At 39.9% G+C, this 14,884-nt stretch overlaps 1 pseudogene; it reads left to right on the top strand.

The window, feature by feature from the left end:
• The first annotated feature begins 13,308 nt into the window (after positions 1-13,308).
• On the top strand, positions 13,309-13,977 carry LOC131766173 (geranylgeranyl transferase type-2 subunit beta pseudogene; annotated as a pseudogene).
• The last annotated feature ends 907 nt before the right edge of the window (positions 13,978-14,884 follow it).

Here is a 14,884-nt window from a genome sequence, read left to right on the forward strand (position 1 = left end):
GGGCTGGATGACCAAAGCTGCTCAAATTGCATATGTGTAGAAGTGTGTGTGTGTAACATTAATACCATAAAAGTCTAACAACCTTCTGAGTTAACAGCTGACTAAGACAGTGAATTTGTCCCTGCTGAAATGACAGTAGGTGTAATAAGCCAATGTATCAGTCCTTACCTACAATTAATAGAGGCTTTCTTGAGACAATATCTTACTCCCAAAGAGTGCCTCTAATTGTAGATTTTTAAAGAGAGCAGGCCTTTTCTCCCTTAAATCAATCACCCTTGTAGGAGGCACAGCTTGCCCACCCTGTTCTTTTTTTTTTTTCCCCACCTCTGGTAGTAGCTTTATTGAGGTACAATTCACATATCATACAATGCATCCATTTAAAGTGTACAATTCAGTGGCTTTTAGTATATTCACAAAGTTATACAGCCATTACCACAATCAATTTTAGAACATTTCCATCACCTCAAAAAGAAACCCTGTACCCTTTATCACCTACCAATTCCCCTAATCAGTGCTAAGCAACCATTAATCTACTTTCTGTCTCATGAATGCTTATTCATGACATTTTCATGTAAGTGGAATCATTTAATTCATGATCTTTTGTCTGTAGCTTCTTTCACTTGGCATGTTTTTCAAGGTTCATCCATGTTGGAGCATCTATCCGTCTTTGACTCCTTGTGTGGCCAAATAGGATTACATTGTGTGGATATACTGCATTTTGTTTATACATTCATTATGTTCTTTTTTGAGTTATCTTTTTTAGAAGAAAACATTTATCAGAATTCTCCATGACGATAGAAATGAAGAAGGACAAAGCTGAACTCCAAAAAGACAATCAAAGGGAGAAAAGATGAAGGAAACCTCGAAGTGGGATTCCAGGTTTCTGAGCACAGAGTTTCATCAAGATTTGCTGTAGATTGACTGGCATCTCCATTCTATTTAGTTCAGATGATGAATTTGGGGTTAATGTACTTTAAAATAATGAGATACCTCAAGTCCTCTCAAGGACAAAGTAATAAGGAAATACTTTTTAAAAGTAAACAGTTCCTACCATATGACCCAGCAATCCCACTACTGGGCATATACCCTGAGAAAACCATAATTCAAAAAGAGTCATGTACCAAAATGTTCATTGCAGCTCTGTTTACGATAGCCAGGACATGGAAACAACCTAAATGTCCATCGACAGATGAATGGATAAAGAAGATGTGGCACATATGTACAATGGAATATTACTCAGCCATAAAAACAAACGAAATTGAGGTATTTGTAGTGAGGTGCATGGACCTAGAGTCTGTCATACAGAGGGAAGTAAGTCAGAAAGAGAAAAACAAATACTAACAAATACTATATATGTATGCTAACACATATATATGGACTCTAAAAAAGAAAATGGTTCTGAAGAACCTAGGGGCAGGACAGGAATAAAGATGCAGACGTAGAGAATGGACTTAAGGACACGGGGAGGCGAAGGGTAAGCTGGGACAAAGTGAGAGAGTGGCATGGACATATATACACTACCAAATGTAAAATAGATAGCTAGTGGGAAGCAGCTGCATAGCACAGGGAAATCAGCTCGGTGCTTTGTGATGACTTAGAGGGGTGGGATAGGGAGGGTGGGAGGGAGACGCAAGAGGGAGGGGATATGGGGATATATGTATACGCATAGCTGATTCACTTTGTTATAAAGCAGAAACTAACACAGCTTTGTAAAGCAATTATACTCCAGTAAAGATGTTAAAAAAATAATCAAATAATAAAAGTAAACAGTTCCTTTGCAGCCCCATCATTTCCTGATCCAATACTCTTCTGTGTTATAGAAAAATAGTGTAAAAGTATTGATGTCAGAGAGAGAAGGTCTATTCTGATATGCTACCTCATTATCTCTCTGCTTAAAGTGTAAAGCACTCACCTTGCCTAACAAAGAGGCCCAAAAGCAAATTAAGTTAATTCTTGTTACTTTGTCTCTGATTATTTTTAAAGGATTTATCATTAGAACAATACTACCTTCTAAGACACCTTTTGTCCCCTCAGAGCAATTAAAAACATAAATTATTATGAAGGGCTTCTCTGAGGCTCATACAAATTAATGTGGACCATAACTCTGAAAGAAATTAGGACACAACTAAAAATAAATCAAGGGCAAGTAGATAATTTAATAAAACAAATTTCAAATTACTGCCCACTGCAGTTTCAGCCCAATACACCCTGTTCAGGTACCAGGATATAAAGAAACTGTTGACTGAAGTAAAAACTCACAACGTGAGAGCTGTGGGTTTTAGTTTTACCTGGGGACTTGCTGAGGACTATAGCCTCTCAGATAGTTCTGAGGAATTGCTTGGAAGAGCTGGTGGGGAGGTCTGCAGACATGTGATTTTGGCAAAGAAGTATGTGCTGAAGTAAGTCAGACAGAGAAAGACAAATATCATATCATATTGCTTATATGTGGAATCTAAAGAAATGGTACAAATGAACCTATTTACAGAACAGAGGTTGAGATGTAGAAAACAAACTTGTGGTTACCAGGGAGGAAAGGCAGGCGTGGAGGGATAAACTGGGATATTGGGATTGACATATACACACTACTATATGTAGAACACTTAACTAGGAAGACCCTACTGAACAGCACAGAGAACTCTATTCAATGCTCTGTAATGACCTATATGGGAATTGAATCTAAAAAAGAGCGGATATATGTGTATGTTTAACTGACTCACTTTGCTGTACGGCAGAAGCTAACAAAGCATTGTAAATCAATACTATATTTCCATAAAATTAGAAAAAATAAAAGTTAAAAGGCATCAATTTAAAAAAAGGGAGTACGTGCAATGAAGCACAGATCTTTGTAGAAGGTTACTGCTAGTCACAAGAAACATATCTCAGTTAATGTTTTTAGTGCTTTTCTAAGTATGGGGAGACGCAAGAATCTTGGTTCACTCAATGTTCTGAAAATATCTAACTTTCTGAGGGCTTGTTCTGCCTGTTTTCCCAGAACACAGAGTGCCTCATCCTGAGCTTCACCCTGAATTCCTCTCAAGGTGAATTGTAGGTCAGAGACTATAGTGGCTAATGACTTGTTTTTTTGTAGAACTGGATGGTGGCAACATTCTTTAGTTGGCAGGACAAATGCAATGTTACAAGACAAATTCAGGAAAAGTGCTAATAACATAATTTACATCGAAAAAGAAATTCTTGTTTAATTATTTAACTATTATCTGTCCTTGAAGAAAATACATAAAAATAGGGGGGAGAAAAAGGAAATTGAAATATACCTACCACTCCACCCCTTGAGCCATGGTAATACAGGCACCATGTACTCTAAGAAGCTGACCCAGTACCTGGCAGGGCAAGTATTGGAGTCTGGGATGCCACGTGATCTGAGCAATGGCTGCACCCAGACCTGGGTCCTGACTGGTGGCAGCAGCCTCAGGAGAGAGGAGGGGCTGGCTCCTAGTGAGGGGAAACTGGCTTTCCCTTTCATCCCCAGAACTCATCTCTGTGGCATCTGCACAGAATTAAAACGAAAGAATATAAAACATTACCTGTGATCTTGCAATTTCTGGCTCTCAGGCAATAAATGTTGTCAACAAATTACTACAAGACAAAAGCATAACAGGTACATTGCAATAAAGCACATGAAGTACTTACCAGACTTCAGAGTCTAGAATCCCTAGTTTTGAAAACTGCCACAACATTGCAAAGCATATATCCACAGTCTTAGAAATGGAAATTAAAATGTAAGATTATTGTACACAACAGAAAACCAATATTTTCATATGACTGAAATTTTAAATTGCATACATTTTTATTTTACATTTTAATTATATACAAATCAAAAAGTCACTTTTAGTTTCTTGGACAACTTCCACAATTTACAGGAAATGTCAGAGGAAACACTAACATGCCATTGTATAAATTTACATTTAAAATTAAATTCAGACTTACAATAAAGTGATTTGTATGAAGAGTTAATTTTTTTAGAAAAATTATTCGATCAGAATCATCAGCTCTAGAAATACTATATTTTGAAGTAATTTATCAGAAACTTATCCCGGTGTTGTCACAGCCTATAAAATATTCTCAACAGCTCTAGTAATAGTTGGATCCACAGAAAGATGCTTCTCAAAATGAAAGAGTATCCCAAAAAGTCTTGATTCATAGCATTTGCTGAATTTCACAGTGTAAATATTCTAACCACAGTCGATTTCATGCTACCATCACTGAACACAGAGAAGGGAAGAGATGCGTGACATTCTATAGAATTTTCACCATACAGATACAGTAGAGGTAGATGGGATCAAGAGTATATTAATAATTAAATAATTAGAAAATGATGAGTTTTGAACATTTATTATCTTTGTGTTTAATTTCTATAAGTGTATATAACTAAACTTTTTATAATGCCTGTGTTTAACAACCAGCTTACAAAATTCCTAAATATTTAACAATCAGTTTTTGTGAACTCGTATCAACTGCCTCCGGCACACTTTCAGATGAAATAAGATTGGCCACTATTGGTATTATTATTTAATTTAATTTATTTATTTATTTTTGTGGTACGCGGGCCTCTCACTGCTGTGGCCTCTCCCGTCGCGGAGCACAGGCTCCGGACGCGCAGGCTCAGCGGCCATGGCTCACAGACCCAGCCGCTCCGCGGCATGTGGGATCCTCCCGGACCGGGGCACGAACCCGCGTCCCCTGCATCGGCAGGCGGATTCTCAACCACTGAGCCACCAGAGAAGCCCGGTATTACTGTTTTAAATTTCAGTGATAAGTATGGGCAAGGGCAGGGAGGTCATTTATACTTGTGTAGTGAGGAATTAAGAGGTCTGGCCTTAACCCTGGGCTACTAGGAGATAATTTTTAGGCCCCTGGAATATCCTGCCTGACAGGAGGGTCTTTGCTGGGGGCTTTGGGCACCAGACAACCAAACAGTGCAGTTTATGATGGGAGCTTGGGTCACGCAGTATCAGTTCTGACCTCGAAGATATTAGCCTGACCTCTGGGAGGGGCTGATGCCTATAGGTCAGCCATACAGGCCCCAATAAAAACTCTGGGTACCAAAGGCTTGAGTGAGCTTCCCTGGTCGGCAGTCGATGTACATATTGTCACACAATGCCGGGAGTGTGATGTGTCCTGGCTTCATGGAGAGAAGACAACAGGAGCTCCATTTGGTGTTTCTACTGGACTCTGTCCTGTTTGCTTCTTTCTTTGCTTCTTTCTATCTGCATCCTTTCCCTGTAAGAATCCAGAACTGTTGAGTATAACAGTTTTCAGTGAGAGTTCTGTGAATCTTTCTCGCAAATTATTGAAATTGGGGGTGGTTTGGGGAACCCCCCAAACTTGCAATTGGTATCAGAAGTGAGGACATTCCCGTGAAGACTGGCCCAAATGCCCCTTAGTACTATTTTTCTACTTTAAAATGTTTTCTCTAATGCAAATTTTTTTCTTTTAAAAATCGTAATAGCTGTCAGCCAAGAAGAATGGAAGAAACAATAGGCACCCCCATAGCTGTAATGTTAAACTCTTTTTTTTCCCCCCACTTAAAATCTTTAAAGGCTGTAAGAATAAATCAAAACAAAACAAAAAGAAGGAAGGAGGGAGGAAGGGAAGGAAGGAAGGAAGGGAAGGAGATGAATGAATAAAGAAAACCATAAAAACCTAGGTCCACTGCATAAATGCTGCTGGGGGATTAAATTCAGGAACTCACATGTGATTGTCAGTTTGTAGGGGATGAGGCTCAAAATTAAAGATTATTTTCAAAAAAGGAAAACAGGGCTTCCCTGGTGGCGCAGTGGTTGAGAGTCTGCCTGCCGATGCAGGGGACACGGGTTCGTGCCCCGGTCCGGGAAGATCCCACGTGCCGCGGAGCAGCTGGGCCCGCGAGCCATGGCCTGCGCATCCGGAGCCTGTGCTCCGCCACGGGAGAGGCCACAACAGTGAGAGGCCCGCGTATCGAAAAAAAAAAAAAGAGAGAACAAATAACATGAAGAATCTGAATGTTGCCTGGTCTATATGAAATATTTATTAGTCATCATTATTTAGTGTTTTATGTTCTATGTAGTACAGTAACATTTTGTTTTATAAAGTGTTTAATGTGTAACATTTATTTATATTTTATTAAATTGTAGAATTATTTTGCTAACAAATTCCCCACCTCACAAATGGTGCTGAGGTCCACTCCCTGCTCCTCTCTTTAGAGGGTCTGGGCACAGCCAGAATTAATAGTTTCAGGCACAAGGGACTTGATAAAATACCTGCAAAAGCCAATGACTCTGCTTGCATCCTATATTATTAAAGAAGTTGGAGAACCTACCAAGCCAATTTTTTTTTTTTTTTTTTTTTTTGCCAAGAAGTAAAGATTTTCTCTGGAGATAAACAATTTCCCTTGAGAGATAACAATCTCCCATCTTTCCCCACTGTGCTGCTAAGTCTTATTTCTTGGCCTATTTTTCCACATGTGAATTTATGGAGAGAGATATGAATGAATCTTTTCAGGCCCCACCGCAGCTTACAAAAAAAATGAAAAACGTCCTTTGGACTTTATTGTTGGCCTTGTTTCTATGAATGAGATAACCAGAGGTTGTGGTGGTGGTGGTGGTAGAGTTTTAAATAATTTTAAGTCTTCTTTGTACCTCCTGGATGAGTGCTGAATACTGTGGCCCATGTGGTCAGACGGAAGACAAGGTAGAGATACTTGCTTCGCAATCTATTTCACAAACCCTGTCACTTTCATTTCCCATTTGTTCAGTGACTTCATTCCTTCCCTCTGATGCAGTTGGAGGGATTAGGAGAATGTTTGGTCCATCTGACGAACTTTTTTTAAGAGAATGAGAATTACACCTACCATCTAAGAATCAGAGTGTCGTGGTAATGCTGAATTGCTGACCCATTTGTATTTACGGAAACACCCAAATGCTGTTTTGTTTTCTTTCATACGTGGCCCCAAATTCAGATAACAGCTACTGGGAGGTGGTACCACGAGTGACAGTGATGCCAATCCCAGGAAACTTGCCATAAATCCTCCTCCCTTCTAGGCTCATGAAAAAATGTGACTAATCAATTGTGATAGCTTTGCGCGTGAACTCCAGACGCAGTCCTAGAATCCGTCTCAAGACAACCCTCCAGACTGCCACTCTGTGGATAGGTTGGCCTGTGAGTTGAAATCCCTCTATTATCCCTGAGCCAGTGGAATATGTCTGCCGGGAGGCATGGAAACTAAAGCAATAATGCGAAAGCATAAAAATAAAAGTTTGGGGTTTCCCTGGTGGCGCAGTGGTTGAGAGTCCGCCTGCCGATGCAGGGGACACGGGTTCGTGCCCCGGTCCGGGAAGATCCCACGTGCCGCGGAGGGGCTGCGCCCGTGAGCCATGGCCGCTGAGCCTGCGCGTCCGGAGCCTGTGCTCCGCAACGGGAGAGGCCAGAGCAGTGAGAGTTCCGCAAGTTTGGCATTACAAAGCATTTTCATATTTATATACAAATATGAATATATGAATATGTTTTATAGTATATATAATCTCACACATGAAATATATATAATATTTTCGTTTTAGATGTTAAGACTTCTATATGAATAAATGTATTTCTGCTTAATTTTTAAGTAGGTTTCAGAAGATTATACTTCCTGTATTTTGGGGTGTTTTTTAGGAGACTCCCATAAGAATTTTCACTATTCTGAAAGTAAATTACCAAATAAGTGAAAAATACCACACAAGAATTAAATTGCCATATTAGAGTATTTCTATGAATAAGATGCCTAGAAAATGTGAAAAATCCATGAAAAAATGTTATTTAGAGCCATTTATAAAGGAAGTCAATAATTTAGGCACAGTTAAGTGCCTTAATGGCTAATACAGTTTTAGCTATAATTTATCACTAAGTCTAATCCTGAGTTTTATCATCTACCCCCAAATTGAAAATTACTTGTTTTTGAATAAAGGAGGGTTCCATTTAATCTGTGTTCCCTAGAAGTAGCAAAGTTTTTTGTTTTTGTTTTTTTTTGAGTACGCGGGCCTCTCACTGTCGTGGCCTCTCCCGTTGCGCAGCACAGGCTCCGGACGCGCAGGCTCAGCGGCCATGGCTCACGGGCCCAGCCGCTCCGCGGCACGTGGGATCTTCCCGGACCGGGGCACGAACCCATGTCCCCTGCATCGGCAGGCGGACTCTCAACCACTGCGCCACCAGAGAAGCCCCGTAGCAAAGTTTTAATGCTCCAACTACTCACACTTGCTCTTGAACGAATCACTCTATTTTGCTTCGAATGGTTTAAAGTCAGGATGTGCACAGAAAACCGGGCCTTTCTCTGTCTGACCAGTATTGTACAGGGTTCTGTCTTCCTAGCCTGTGAAAATGCCTCAGAGGGTGACTGTGAGGATTGAATGAGCTCAGTTAAGAGCTTTGCCAAGTGCCTGACATAGTGATACATAGTAAGTGTGCCCAGTAGAAGTTAGTTATGATGAAAGATTATGATAATGGTGGTGGTGATTTTTCTCTCTCTCTTTTCTCTCAGTAATATCTTGCTACTTCTATTTTTCTCCATTATGGAAAAATAGAAAATCTGCTGTTAAGCAGCTATTCATTCATTCTGAGAATGTGGCTATCATCCTAACTTGCATTTACTCTGGACAACCATAGTCTATCTTGCTCACCGTTGCCTCACTGCGGTCATGGGATCGAGATTATGAAACTTCTCAATTCCTGGTGCCAGAGAATGCCTCCATCACCAATGAGTCACCCAGCTGTTCTGTTTTATTGTAATTTGACTGCCAGGATCAAATTGCTTCCCAAGGAAACTTTAATCATTTTTCTTTCCAAAACTTTAATCTTTAACATCACAGTACATAAATTTTTAACAGTTACTTCATAGGAAATTTTTTAGATTTCCCCATGGTTACAAAGGAATCACTAGCAAAACTGGCTATTTTATCACTAATGCGTATCCCTTTCTTCAATCTGCTTAAAACATTTTTTTAAATCCTTGGAAGCTGAGTTTATAGTGAAAATGAACTAACGAAAAAATAGGAAGGTATTGAAAAGACCTATTTTTCCCAGGATATTCATTTCCTAGGATTTTCAAGGAAATCTTTGGTTTCTTTCCTTTAAAGTTGCAGGTCTGGAACTTGCACTCCTTTGATCTATTTGTTGTAACTCTGAGGTAGGAGACAGTGAACCGATATCCTTGTACTAAGCCTGGAGAAAGTAGGAGTGTCATGGGTGTAAAAAACCATAGACTTTTCCTCCCTATAGGGGAGGACTGGATCCAAGGATACATAGAAAATTAGACTAAGCAACAACACTTGCCTCATAACAGCAGATTTTTAAGAGGAGAGAAGTGCCAGGAGAAGATAAAGGATGAGCCCAGCACCTGGGGCCCTTTTTTGCCCCAGCGATGAGTGAGAGGCAGAGCCCAGCATTGACACCCTCTGGGGACCAAGAAGGAGTTCAGTTTCCACAGAACAGGTACAAGGTGACCCCATCTAGGCATAGGGGTGGGGCCCTGTAGAAGGCACCCTAGAAAAAAGAGGAACTGGAATTCCACCGCCACTTCTAACTCCAGTCCAACTTCCAGGGATCTTGATCATCTCAGTAAAGGTGAAAGAAAAATCTTTTATTAACAAAACCAGGAAGAGTTTATCACCAGAAGACCAGTATTAAAGGAAACACTAATGGGTGGTCTTCCAGCAGAATGAAAATAATTCCAGATGAAAGTACAGAGACAGAGGAAGAACAAGAATGCAATCTAAATGGTAAATGTGGTACCATGTGATTAAATCTAGTTGAAAATTACCTGCTTACAAATCTATAGAGACGGAGAGTAGATTACCAGTTGCCGGGGCTGGGGAGCAAGTTAATAGGGAGTGACTGCTAATGAGCACAGGATTTCTTTTTAGAGTCATGAAAATGTTCTAAAATTATATTGTGGTGATGCACAATTCTGAGTGTACACTAAAATCCATTGAGTTTTACACTTTAAAATGGTGAATTTTATGGTATGTAAATTATCTCTCAATGAAACTTATTTTTTTTTAAAAAAGAAAACAAAATGTATGCCATCCATAGCATGTAAAGTAAGATGGGTACATGGAGGCTTTCCTGGTGGCGCGGGGGTTGCGAGTCCGCCTGCCGATGCAGGGGACGCAGGTTCGTGCCCCGGTCCGGGAGGATCCCACATGCTCCGGAGCGGCTGGGCCCGTGAGCCACGGCCGCTGAGCCTGCGCGTCCGGAGCCTGTGCTCCGCAACGGGAGAGGCCACAGCAGTGAGAGGCCCGCGTACCGCAAAAAAAAAAAAAAACGAGGGTTACGTGGACTTGAAGTGTTCTGAGATCACTGAATTGTCTGGAAAGAGGATAAAATAGGAAATAGTCATTAGGCTTTACAATTACGTTTTATTCTCATTCTAGAGGAGTGTCATGTCATATCACACACACACACTCACACACACACATTTTTTTTTGAAAAGAATGAGAGGTAACTGAGCCAAAGGGGTTAATACTAACAAACGGTCCAGTTTTCCAGTCAGTTCCTTCTTAAAGAAGCCCTAGCAAAACAGTGATGTGGATTCCAGGCAGACAGAGTGGAAAGATAAAATTTTCCTGTTTTCTGCCTAAACTGGTATATGTAAGGCAGCAGTACAGTGTGAATAAACTTAGTAAACAGTAGATACAGATCACCGCAGACAATGAAAAAATAAGCCTTAAATGATACAACTGACTTAAAGTAGGAAGGCTAGGACTTTACAAATATTTAACCATTTTATAAATGTTTTACTGTTGTAAACCATTTTCACTGGCTTTTAATTACCAAAACCTGGACCAGCACTGTTTTTTTTTTTGTTTTGGTTTTTGAATTTCATTTTATTTACTTATTTATTTATACAGCAGGTTCTTATTAGTTATCTATTTTATGCATATTAGTGTATATATGTCAATCCCAATCTCCCAATTCATCACACCACCACACCCCCGCCCCGCTTTCCCCCCCTTGTGTCCATACTTTTGTTCTCTACATCTGTGTCTCTATTTCTGCCTTGCAAACCGGTTCATCTGTACCATTTTTCTAGATTCCACGCTATGCATCCGTATACGTTATGTTTTTCTCTTTTCTGATTACTTCACTCTGTATGACAGTCTCTAGGTCCATCCATGTCTCTACAAATGACCCAATTTCATTCCCTTTTATGGCTGAGTAATATTCCATTGTATATATGTACCACATCTTCTTTATCCATTCGTTTGTTGATGAGCATTTAGGTTGCTTCCATGACCTGGTTATTGTAAACAGTGTTGCAGTGAATCTTGGGGTGCATGTATCTTTTTGAATTATGCTTTTCTCTGGGTATATGCCCAACAGTGGGATTGCTGGGTCATATGGTGAAATCCTATTTTTATTTTTTAAAGGAACCTCCATACTGTTCTCCACAGTGGCTGTATCAGTTTACATTCCCACCAACAGTGCAAAAGGGTGGACCAGCTCTGTTCTGTCTGCCCCTGGAGCTTAACAAATTGCCTGCACACAGTAACAAATCAGATATTTGTTCATTGATGGAATGGCTAAATGTTTGAATGCATTCATAAATAGATAGAAGACAGGATATTCTGAAGCTGGATGTTCAGGGTTTTCTGGAGGAAGGAGGGAAATTTACTTTTTTTATTGCAATGTATATTATAAATATCTTCAAAGCTTAAAAAAACCAAAAGTGACACATTTATAGAATTTTATAAATTTCTAAGTGAAGTTGAATTGATTCATACTCTGGAGGTAGGCAACAGTTATCACTAGAAATGCAATTCGATTTCTACATTGTTACTTCTTCTAAGTGATGTAAATCCTGACTTCTGATTTAGAACCACTTCTAGCTGCTTTTTGGAAGGAATCTCCCAAGGTCAGTGCTCTTCCTCCAGACAGCCTTGCTTAAAACTACTGCAAATGTTATAAGACCTCCAAAGAAGGAAAGTTCACAATTTCTTACTCAAAAGAAAAACTTACAGAAGAGAAATTTTAACATTAATCAATGTCTACAAGTTAAGACCATTTCTCATTACTCTTCAAGTGTGAAAAGAGAACAATTTCTAATATACATTTTTTGTTGTTTTCCTAGTTATTGTTAAGTGGTTCTCTGCTTATTTAACAATATTGCTTGAATGTCAAAATGAACTTGGTCCCTGTAAAATTCAGTTTTACCAAGTAGACAGCTCAGCTCCAACTTGAGGAGTTTGAACTCAGTAGAAGCTTTACTGTATCTAAATTACATCTCAGAAGAAACTAACTCAAAGAATGCCAGTTCTGCCCCACGGGGCTTGGCAAAAATGGAGTCCAGGCCTGGTTGGGTGAGTGGTGGGAGCTGCCATGAGGTGGGGTCTGCAGTAGAGTGAGGAATGGAGGAGTTGAGAAAGAGAATGGGTCCACAGCCAAGGTTCACAGGGAGAAATGCCAGTGGTTATTTCAATGCAGGAGCCAGAAAATCAGAGTCCTGGAAAGAAGTGGAACGTTGGAAAAGGAAAGGAGTTGGGTGTTTGTGCAGAAAGACAAAAACAGAGGAAACTCCAGTACCTGCCACCAGGATATACCTCACCTCCCCGGGGCTGTGGTGAGATGGACCTTCACTGACCTGCCAGGTCTGTGCAGGGACTCTGGTCCTGAGGCATCTCAAAGATACCCAGCAGCTTCTGATAAGCAATAAGACACAGCTCAGAGATAGATGGGGAAATTGTTCTGAACAGGAAAGTCTGCACCAGAAATGAGTCATAAAAGTGAGATTTCATTCCATTGAGGAATATGGAATCAGACGGTTGGTCTTAAAAAAAATTAAGCAAAAGTGCCTAATTTTATCATTCTTGTGACTAGAATGATATTATCAATGGAAAAGGAGCTTTGGCTAGTGATGAGAAAAGGGGTTTAGAAAAACATAATTAAGGGCTCATTAGAAAAGAATGATGTTGTTATCATATGTTTACTTACTTTTTTTTCTATATTTTGCTATGGTTTTATTTACTATAGTATGATGTGTGACTTAATGTTACTTTAAAAATATTTTATGGGCTTGCCGCCTAAATCCGCCCAGGGACGACCTTAGTTCTCTTTTCGCTCTCAGGCAAGGGCACACCGCAGAAGGATGTTATTATCAAGTCAGATGCACCCAACACCCTATTAGTGGAGAAGCATGCAGATTATATAGCATCCTATGGCTCAAAGAAAGATGGTTACGTCCCACTAAGCAGCTGGCCTAACTGGAGTTAATGGTCTGCTGGAAGTTCCAGCATGCACTGTGCTAGTTATATCAGCATACAGAAGTACTGGAACAGAGGGGGCCAGTCTCAAAGATAAGGGCTGAATACAGTGCAGGCAGGAGAGACCAGCTGCTTCATGGGATGTGAAAATCTACTTTTATATAATAGGGAGTAATCGACACAAGATTCTCTTTTTGTGTGGTGGCAACTTTGGCTCTATTGGGGAAGCTGGATGCTATTAATGTGGAAAAGGCAATCGAATTTGTTTTATCATGTATGAACTTTGATGGTGGATTTGGTTGCAGGCCAGGTTCTGAATCCCATGCTGGGCAGGTCTATTGTTGCACAGGATTCCTGGCTATTACTAGTCAGTTGCATCGAGTAAATTCTGATTTACTTGGTTGGCGGCTTTGTGAATGACAGCTTCCATCAGGTGGACTCAATGGAAGGCCAGAGAAGTTACCAGATGTATGCTGTTCTTGGTGGGTGTTGGCTTCGCTAAAGATAATTGGAAGGCTTCATTGGATTGACAGAGAGAAACTGCGCAGTTTCATTTTAGCATGTCAAGATGAAGAAACGGGAGGATTTGCGGACAGGCCAGGAGATAATGGTAGATCTTTTTCATACTGTGTTTGGAACTGCTGGATTGTCACTTTTGGGAGAAGAACAGATTAAACCTGTTAGCCCTGTTTTTTGCATGCCTGATAAAATACTTCGGAGAGTGAATGTTCAGCCTGAACTCGTGAGCTAGATTAGTTAGATCCCTTGATGCAAAAGTTGCTTAGTGTAGTTTTACTGGTTTAACATTTCAGTATTTGAAGTGCTTAACAAACTTAATGGCTGCCATGTTAATATTTTGTACATGAATTGTGTTGATTTTAATAAATTATATAATTATACATATTGTAAATTAGAGACCTTTATTGTATCTTCAGCTTTCCGTTTTCTTCTGGAATGCTGTTATTCTGAGCGTAATATTTTGTTTATACTTCAATGTATTTATCTTCTTTGTCTCCATAACAGCAAACTGAGGTGAACTCTACTTAGCTGATGAAGTCTTGTGTTCTGATTTTCCCATGTACTCCCTTGATTTGTTATATATAACTATAGTTAATATAAATTGGTCTTTGTCAATGAGAATGTTAACCGATAAAGAATTGATGAACCCCATAGGAATTAAAAGATGAAAAAAAATAAATGGCTGAAATTTGGGAATTAAAAAAAAATATTTTATGTAAGTAATACTGACATCGTATCAGCCGAAATCTGAAAGGATCACACCCAGAGATGATATTTAAAATTCCATCTTTAATGACTCATGAGACGTGGGCAGTGTCCAACACTGTCCAACCAGAACAGAACCCAGCCTTGGTTCTGGATCTGGCTTCTGGAAGCCCTCCTCTGTGCTGGGCGTTAACTCCTTATTGTTAGAGAGTTAGGAGAAGAGGTCAGAAGAAAGGGGCCAGGCTAAGGCAGCAGAGGGATGCTATTTATAATACCTTATGGAAGTATTTAAATATTTTAACAGCCTGTTTTACAATGCACCCTGATAACATCAGCTCTGGTTACAGCTAGTTGGGGATTGAACCCCAGACCTGCCATTTACTAGCTGTGTGACTCTGGGCAGGGTTACATAATCTGTAAAGAGCATTGAGGTG

The sequence above is a fragment of the Kogia breviceps genome, chromosome 12, assembly GCF_026419965.1.
Source record: "Kogia breviceps isolate mKogBre1 chromosome 12, mKogBre1 haplotype 1, whole genome shotgun sequence".
Lineage (NCBI taxonomy): Eukaryota > Metazoa > Chordata > Mammalia > Artiodactyla > Physeteridae > Kogia > Kogia breviceps.